Raw genomic sequence first — 9,986 nt, 5'->3', positions numbered from 1 at the left:
AACCGGGGTTCACAGTTACGTACATGTCGTGTCCCTCTAGAAGGGCGGAATGCTAACCTCGTCGCCAGAATTGGTGAGAGGGCAGCACCCCGATTCGTATGACACCTTACTCGACATGCCTTGATAACGCGACACCGAAGTTACCGATGTGGTACGTGTTATCATGGAACAGCCATTGGGTCTTGATTCCGCAAGCTGCAACCGGGCTCGGCTCGGGCCAGAACCTAGTTCACACGAGCCCACGCACTCTGCCTTCAGGATTGTCAAGGCCTGCCATAGGAGTGACTGATAGGAACTCGGGTGTCCATTGTAGGGTTAGATATAGAGCTACTATACCTAAAGCAAAGGGTGATTACACGACTTTGCCCCAGCTGTCATGCAGCCAGTTGTGTCAAATTTAGGAGGCCAGCCAGGGGTGGCATAATACATGCTGCAGCCCCTGGCGGCCCTGGGTACACCTATGCCCTGCGTTACGGGGTCTGATAAGGCGGCCCAGTACCAATTGGTAAATGCACCTAGGGTACATATCGTAATTTAGAAAGAGAACAGCCAGGCTGTGGGTCTGATTGGCAGGCCCACAGCCAGAGAAAGTCGTAAACCAGTGAAACAAAAGCAAAAAATCTGGGTGATCATGGGATTGCAGACCCTACTCTCCTACATGACCCCCCCCCAAACGTCGGAACAATAAGCTAACCTTGACCAGGTGAGTCTTCTTGTTCTAAGTGGAAATATCTGGAGAGCCCATCGGCATTGCCATGATCAGTACCAGGTCTATGTTCCACTGTAAAGTCCATCCCCTGTAGGGAAATGGACCACCTAAGCAGTTTGGGGTTTTCACCCTTCATCTGATTTAGCCACAAGAGGGGCTTATGGTCGGTCTGAATCTTGAAGTGAGTGCCAAACAAGTATGGCCTCAGCTTCTTCAGGGCCCAAACCACAGCAAAGGCCTCCCTCTCAATAGCTGACCAATTCTTCTCTCTAGGGGTCAGCCTTCTGCTTATAAAAGCAATGGGCTGGTCTTGACCATCAAAATTCAGTTGAGAAAGAACAGCTCCCACACCCAACTCAGAAGCGTCTGTTTGGACAATGAATGGTTTGGAGTAGTCTGGACTCTTAAGGATAGGCGCCGTGCACATGGCCTGCTTTAGGTCATCGAATGCTTTTTGACAGCTCGCTGTCCACTGAACCTTTTTTGGCATTTTCTTGCTTGTCAGTTCGTTTAATGGTGTCACGATGGAACCATAGTTCCTGACAAACTTTCGGTAGTAACCAGTCAGGCCCAAGAAAGCTCGAACCTGAGTCTGGGTGGTTGGAGGAGCCCAGTCCCTGATTGACTGTATTTTGCTCTCCAGTGGCTGAACCTGGCCTCCACCTACAAGGTGGCCCAGGTATACAACCTGTGTCTGCCCTATCTGGCACTTGGTGGCCTTGATAGTGAGGCCTGCTGCTTGCAGAGCCTCTAACGCTTTCCGCAGGTGGATCAGGTGATCCTCCCAGGTGGAGCTAAAGACAGCAATATCGTCTAGATACGCCGCACAGAAGTCATCCAGCCCAGTAAGGACTTGATTCACCAACCTTTGGAAGGTGGCAGGTGCATTTTTCAGACCAAAGGGCATCACCACGAACTGATAATGCCCACCAGGGGTAGAAAATGCGGTCTTAGGCTTGGCGTCCTCAGCTAACCTGATTTGCCAATACCCAGCTGTCAGGTCAAACGTACTTAGGTAGTTGGCCGAAGCCAATCTATCGATAAGCTCGTCTGCCCTTGGTATGGGGTGGGCGTCAGTCTTAGTGACTGCATTGAGACCCCTGTAGTCTACGCAGAACCTCATCTCCTTCTTACCGCCCTGGGTGTGAGGTTTCGGCACTAGAACTACAGGACTAGCCCAAGGGCTATCCGAGGGTTCAATGACTCCCAACTCCAACATTTTCTGCACTTCACTCTTGATGCAGTCTCTAACGTGATCAGGCTGCCGGTAGATTTTACTCTTGACGGGCAAGCTGTCACCAGTGTCAACCTCATGGGTACACCAATCGGTCTGACTGGGTGTTAGAGAGAACATATGTCTGAAAGACTGAAGAACCTGTTTACAGTCTTTCTGCTGATGTTCGGAGAGGCTGCCACAAAAGACAACACCATCGACCGATCCATCGTCAGGATTCTGAGTGAGCAGGTCGGGGAGAGGGTCACTCTCCTCTTCCTGTCCCTCATCTAGGGCCATGAGCAAACTCATGTCCTTCCTGTCGACATATGCCTTGAGCCTGTTGACATGAAGCACCCTGTGGGGGCTCCGGGGAGTTCCCAGGTCGACCAGGTAGGTGACCTCTCCCTTTTTCTCCAGGATGGTGTAGGGCCCGGACCATTTGTCCTTGAGTGCTGCTGGGGCCACTGGCTCCAACACCCACACCTTCTGTCCGGGCTGGTAAACAGTCAAGACAGCCTTTTGGTCATGCCAAGCTTTTTGGAGTTCTTGGCTGGCCTTAAGGTTTTCAGATGCCTTCTCCATGTATTCAGCCATCCGCGAGCGGAGGCCAAGTACATAGTCCACTATGTTGGCTGCAGGCTTTTTGAGAGGTCTCTCCCATCCTTCCTTCACCAAACATCGGGGTCCTCTCACAGGATGCCCGTACAAAAGTTCAAAAGGGCTGTAGCCAACCCCCTTCTGTGGGACTTCTCTGTAAGCGAATAAAAGGCAGGGGATCAGGACGTCCCATCTACGCCGAAGCTTTTCAGGTAGTCCATGAATCATCCCTTTGAGGGTCCTGTTGAATCTCTCAACAAGCCCATTGCATTGTGGATGATAGGGTGTAGTGAACTTGTAGTTGACACCACATTCCTTCCACATAGCAGTTAAGTAGCTCGACATAAAGTTTGCACCTCTGTCGGAGACGACCTCCTTAGGGAAGCCCACTCTGGAGAATACTCCAACTAGGGCTCTTGCCACAACAGGTGCTGTAGTGGTCCTAAGGGGAATAGCTTCAGGATACCTGGTGGCATGATCCACTACCACCAGTATAAATTTGTGCCCTGATGCTGTTGGTAGTTCCATGGGACCGACGATGTCGATCCCCACCCGTTCAAAGGGCACCCCCACCACAGGCATTGGTATAAGGGGGGCCTTTGTCGTGCCACCTGACTTACCACTGGCTTGGCAAGTGACACAGGAGCGGCAAAACTCCTTTGTATCTTCGTTCATATGAGGCCAGTGAAAGTGTGAGACAAGCCTGTCCCACGTTTTCGTCTGGCCTAAGTGACCTGCTAAGGGAATCTCGTGGGCCAAGGTAAGTAGGAAACCACGCTGAGACAAGGGTACAACCAGCCTCCTGGTCATGCCAGGCTTGGGGTCTCTTGACTCAGTGTACAGGAGTCCATCTTCCCAGTATACCTTGTGGGTACCTGTGGCGTTCCCAGCAGCCTCAGCAGCAGCCTGCTGTCTGAGGGGTTCAAGAGAAGGGCAGTCTAACTGGTCCTTCCCCAGGTCTTCCCTTGAGGGTCCCCCTGAACCCAAGAATTCAACTTGATCAAGTTCGAACTCCCTAGGCTCAGTTTCCCTCAATTCCTGTAGGTCAGCCTCCTCTGAGACTTGATCCACGACCTGGGGCAAGGGGGAAGGCGCAGCCTTAACCCTACCGCTCTTTTTCTTGGGAGGTGTCTGGTCCGTTGTTCCAGGATCCAGCACCTGTTCAGTGGGGCATTTCCTGACCTGTGACCTGGTCACAGCGAACACATGTGCTGGCAAGCCTAACATTTCCATGTGAGTCCGGTGCTCCACTTCTGATCATTGTGATGACTCCAAATCATTGCCCAACAAACAATCCACTGGGAGGTCTGAACTAACTACAACCTTCTTTTGGCCAGTTACCCCTCCCCAGGATAAAGCTACAATTGCCATACTGTGATTGGTAGTGACATTGCTTGCATTGGTCACCAGGAATTCTGTACCTGGCATGATCTGTCCAGGGTCCACAAAGTTAGGTGTCACCATGGTGACACTGGCACAAGTGTCCCTATAGGCCTGAGCCATTTTTCCATTTATGAAAGGCGTCTGTCTGTATTTGCCCAAAGTATTGGGACTTACGTCAGGGGACATATCCACATCCCCTGTACTGACAAGGACAGCCTGAGTGAGTGTGCCAACTAAGTTGTCACGCCCCTCAGAACCCAGGGTTAACCCTACTAAACCCTTGGGAGGTGCACTACCACTGCTGGCTGTACTAGGGGGCACAGGTGCCTTAGGGGCTGCAGTGGCAGGAGTCTGCCCTCCTCCTTTCTTGGTGCACTCACTAAACCAGTGAGATTTACTTTTGCAGTACTGGCACCATCTTTTGGATTGGCCTTCTTTCTTCTTTTGGGGAGCCTGACCCCCACCCTCTTTGGGTTGTTGGGGACCTGTCGAAGACTTCTGGTCATTTTGTTCCCCCTTAGAATCTTTACCCTTCTGGTCTGCTTTCTTCTGACCACCTTGATTCTGGCCCTGGTTCTGTTTAACTCTTGTACGAACCCATCTGTCTGCCTTCTTTCCCAATTCTTGGGGAGAGGTCAGATCCGAGTCGACAAGATGCTGATGCAACAACTGGTTCTGACAATTGTTTAAAATTTGTTCTCTCATCATCAAATTATACAATCCTTGGTAATCAGTAACCTTACTGCCCAGCAACCAGCCCTCAAAAGCCTTAGTGGCACAATCGACAAAGTCAGACCAATCTTGAGACTGCGTTTTCTGGGTATCCCTGAACAGCACCCTGTACTGCTCAGTGGTTAGGCCAAACCCTTCGACGAGTGTATTCTTCAAGACGTGGTAATTATTAGCATCCTCTACCCTTGTGGTGAGTAGCTTGTCTCTTCCTTTACCTTCAAAGGAGAGCCACAAGATAGCTGCCCACTGACTCTGGGGAACACCCTGCACAGTGCAGGCCCTCTCCAAAGCAGTAATCCATTTGTGGATGTCGTCCCCTTGTTTAAAGGGGGGCACTATCTTACCAAGGTGTTTCGTATCAAAACTCCTTTCCCTATTACTAGGTACTATGCTGCCACCAGTGGGGACTACCCCACTTAACTTTTGCTCTCTAGCAAAGGCAAGCCTTTCTTTGGCCAGGGCAAGTTCTTCCCTTTCAATCCTCAGATTAGCTGCCCTTTCTTTAGCTTCGTACACTCTCCTCTGAGGGGACGTCATCCCTCTTTGAGAAGAGTTGTGAGAGCCATTGGTTTGAAGGGATCTGCCCGAGTCTCTTGACAGAGATCTGGCTCGTCCATTCCCAATGTTAAGCTGACCTGATAGTGGCCCCAGGAGTCCCCCAGTACCACTGTCATGTTTGCTTAAGTTGGACCTGCTTAGTCTACCGACTTCTACCTGTCTCTTATCTGCCTCATCCCCAGAGGGATCCTCATTCTCATCGTCCTCTACATCTTCAGTCTCAGTTGAGAGGTGGATGAGGTCAGGATCGCCTCTGGTTCCCTCGAGGGGAGGCATGTCTCCTTCTGGATTAGAAGAGCTGGGAAGGGTCTCAGCTTTTCTGGCATCATAAGTCTCTAAGAGACCAATCAGAAAGGACGTTGTGGGGTTAGACCCCTGCTTGATCTTCCTGGAGTGACACACTTGTCTTAACTCCTTGAAGCTCAGCACAGTATATCTTGAAGGGATGACCTGTGGAGGGTCAACTGACACAAGGGGAGACTCAGAGTTTCCTCCTTTGTCCGACATACTGTTTCTAGTGTGGTGTAAGTGATGCACCTACCTACACTATGTGTTTACCTACTGATCCCTTGCTAAGAGTTGCAGCCAAGGTGTGCTAGGCCTTGAGGAGCTGCAACAGCTGGTTCAGTAGAACTCAGAGTATTCTAAGCTTAGTTATATGTACTAACAGTACTTATGTGATCTTTCAACAAGATATTCTTAGGATACGTGTGGTAAAACAACAGCAAGCTCAAATCCCAACCGCTGCTCACCAATGTGAGAAGTTGGCCCGATATGCAGCGTTCGCTATTCTAGCGACCGCTATGTATCGTTCCAAACGACCCTTATGATGATTGGTTGTAAGTCAACCTATAGACCAGCTATCCTAGTAGCGTGGATACGAGCAGTCTAAGGCTAAAGACTCGAGAGGGCGTGTTAAGCCAGCTGTTTACCACACATGTACCCCTTGAATACCAAGTGAAAGGACACCACACAAGTGTTATGAAAATAAACAGGATATTTATTAAGATTCACAACAGCCCTGTACTCTTTATGAGGACAGGGTACTAAGCACAAACCAAATCTCTTAGGAAAATACTTCAAGTGCACAATTAAAACAAGTGTCCGAGGACACGGAAGTTTAGAGGTCTCGGGCGGACCCGATAAGGCAAGTCGGAAGCGAGGGACTCAGGACCCTAGAGTAAAGAGGCTATGCAGGCACCGAAATGCCGAGTTACCCAGCCACGAGGGCTGCGGCTGCACAAGTCTTACAGGCGTCGGGGGTCTTCGCTGACGAGCCAGGAGCCGGAAGAAAAGGAGTTGCTGGCCGGCGACCAGTGATGAATAGTTCGTAGAGATCGAAGCCTGGATCAGAGATCGTTGATACCTGAAAGCAGAGGGGACCAAGTTCGTACTACTAGCCAGTAGTCAGAGGGTACCAGGAGGGCACCGGTTGGCCGTCACCTCGACCAGGTGAGTGGGCGACGCTAGGCTCTGCAGTCTCACGGACCAGGAGGCGTTGTCGGCGACCAGGATGGAGGTGCGAGCTGTCCCACGAAGGATGATGCTGTCGGCGTCGCTGGGCCCAAGATTGGGGCAACAAGCCTTGGCAGATCTCAGGGCCACGTGGTAGGCCTAAGATGGCGTCTTGAATGGACCAGGAGGGTCCGGGGTGCTCCTCTCTGAAAAGGGAGCAAGGGCCGATCTGGAGCAACCAGACCAGCAGAGTTGTTTGTCGGTCGTCGTCAAGGAAGGGCACAAGCCAGCGGCTAGTGACCAGACAACGTGCTGAGCAGCGAGCAGAAGGGCCCCACGCAGATCGTGGAGATGCTGGGAGGCTGCACTTCGGTGCTGGAGCGGCTCAGGGTCGGGGCTTCTCAGACCCCAGAGCACTCACCAGGGAATTGCTTCGATGGTCGTGCTGGTTAAGAGCGTGCAGGTTCTGATGATGGCCGGTCCCTCGAGGTCTCGTCGTACCCACAGATCACAGCTGGGCTGATGACGTGGGTAGAGGTCAGAGGTGCCAGGGAAGCCGGTTCTCGTCGAGCTGGGCCGTCGGATTCCTTGAGGAAGGACTTACAGCAAACCGCAGAGTTCTTAGATGGTGCCCGCTGATGCAGGGTGACTACTCCTTAGTCACAAGGGAGAAATCTTGAGAAGAGTCTCGCATGTCCTTTCGTAGAAAGTAGTTCTTGATTCAAAGATGATCTAATTTGGAAGGGTCCCCGCTCCGGCCTTTATCCTAAAGAAAGGGGTGGGTACATGACTAGGTCCTGCCCTAAGGGTGGGACCAGGAAGGGGGGTAGTTACACCCCTCTCCCCTGCCGGACTTTCCCCAGGCCAGGGCTGGTGCCCCTGGAACTGGTTCTAACCGGCAGATGCGTAGTGAGCACCGGGGTGCCACTCCGCAGTCACCTTCTCGCAAAAGCCCTACCTACCCAGAATACACAAACCCTGTCTGGGACGGTGCGAACACCGCCCTCGACAGGAAACCCTTTGTCCAAGCTCTCCTCGCTGGAAGGACTCCCAGCAGCAGGAGGTCAGACTCGTGTCTGTGGTGGCAGCATCCATTTTGTGGAGCTGAGGCTTTAGTTAACTTTAACCGGGGTTCACAGTTACGTACATGTCGTGTCCCTCTAGAAGGGCGGAATGCTAACCTCGTCACCAGAATTGGTGAGAGGGCAGCACCCCGATTCGTATGACACCTTACTCGACATGCCTTGATAACGCGACACCGAAGTTACCGATGTGGTACGTGTTATCATGGAACAGCCATTGGGTCTTGATTCCGCAAGCTGCAACCGGGCTCGGCTCGGGCCAGAACTTAGTTCACACGAGCCCACGCACTCTGCCTTCAGGATTGTCAAGGCCTGCCATAGGAGTGACTGATAGGAACTCGGGTGTCCATTGTAGGGTTAGATATAGAGCTACTATACCTAAAGCAAAGGGTGATTACACGACTTTGCCCCAGCTGTCATGCAGCCAGTTGTGTCAAATTTAGGAGGCCAGCCAGGGGTGGCATAATACATGCTGCAGCCCCTGGCAGCCCTGGGTACACCTATGCCCTGCGTTACGGGGTCTGATAAGGTGGCCCAGTACCAATTGGTAAATGCACCTAGGGTACATATCGTAATTTAGAAAGAGAACAGCCAGGCTGTGGGTCTGATTGGCAGGCCCACAGCCAGAGAAAGTCGTAAACCAGTGAAACAAAAGCAAAAAATCTGGGTGATCATGGGATTGCAGACCCTACTCTCCTACAGTCCCCAAGAAGGAGCCTGGTCAGTCTGGTTGTCACAGCGGGCCCTGATGCTCTGATGGCAAAATGCGACATCAAATACGCATTTCGGCTCCTTCCAGTCCATCCTGAAGACTGGTGTCTTCTGGGCATCCATTTTCTTGGAAAATGGTACGTGGACAAGGCGTTGCCAATGGGTTGTTCCATGTCTTGTGCGTTGTTTGAAACTTTCAGTACGTTTCTACAATGGTGGTTTACTAAACAGAGTGGCCATGTACTTGTCACTCATTACTTGGGCGATTTCTTTTTTGTGGGTACTGCCAATTCGTTGATTTGCCAAGCTGCTCTCACATCGTTTCAATCATTGATGAGTTATTTAGGTGTACCATTGGCCCCGGAGAAGACCATGGGTCCTTGCGCGACCATGTCTTTTTTGGGGATCGAGCTTGACTCTCATTTGATGCAGGCTCGTCTTCCATTGGACAAGAAACAAAAAATGCTTGAATTGGTTGGAACCATGTTGGGAAAAGAGAAAGTGTTTGTGAAAGAGATACAAGTTCTGCTGGGACACCTTAATTTTGCCTGCAGAGTGGTTCGGGCGGGTAGGACTTTCTGTAGGAGGTTGGGCAGAGCTTTGTCTGGTCATTCACTTCCACATCATAGGGTGAGACTGTCCGCGGGGGTGAAGGAGGATTTACGCATGTGGGTCTTCTTCTTACATTCCTTCAATGGTGTGCCTTTGTGTTGGGAGGTGGATTGGTGTTGGGATGTACAGATCTTCTCTGATGCTGCTGGAAGTGAGGGTTTTGGTCTGTACTGGCAGGGAAGGTGGTGTGCCCAACAGTGGCCTGTGCAATGGAGGAATGGTGGTAGAAGTATTGCCTTTCTGGAACTTTTCCCTGTGGTTGTTGCTGTCACTCTGTGGGGTGCGGATTTTGCCCACAAAAGGGTTCTTTTCCGGATCGATAATATGGCTGTGGTCCAGGTAATTAACAAACAGTCGGCCAGAGATCCCCAGATTTTGAAGCTTCTTCGAGTGTTCGTGTTGGGTTGTTTGAAACATGATATCTGTTTTCGGGCCCTGCACGTTCCTGGCGTGGACAATGACATTGCAGATGCCTTGTCTCGTTCACAGTGGGAGAGATTCCGTGGGCTTGCTTTGGAGGCAGACGAGGAGCCGACTCCCATGCCGGACCACCTGTGGACGGTAGGCAACACAGGGTCTTTTACCTGGTTTTAGGTTCCTTGGCTCTTTCCACGAGGACAGCGTATGAGTTAGCCTGGACAGAGTTTTTAGAGTCGGGTGCGTGTTGGCGGGAGCTGGATTGGCAACGGTCTGAGGATGTGGTTCAGTTCATTTTGTGTCTGATGGATAAGAAGTTGTCTAGAGTTACTATTTCCGGCAAACTGGCGGGTGTTTCTTTCATGGGTAAGCTTTTGTGGGGTTACTCTCCGTCGGCTGGGGAGTTGGGTAGGAGAATGTTGGAAGGGTGGGCTAGAGAGAGTGGTGCTGTTCGCACTTTGCGATCCCCTTTGTCGTGGCAGAGGCTGTTTCAGGTGATGTCTGTTCTCCCGGC

Source organism: Lissotriton vulgaris, chromosome 1_1 (assembly GCF_964263255.1).
Source record: "Lissotriton vulgaris chromosome 1_1, aLisVul1.2, whole genome shotgun sequence".
Taxonomy (NCBI): domain Eukaryota; kingdom Metazoa; phylum Chordata; class Amphibia; order Caudata; family Salamandridae; genus Lissotriton; species Lissotriton vulgaris.
Note: the sequence above shows the minus strand (reverse complement) of the source record.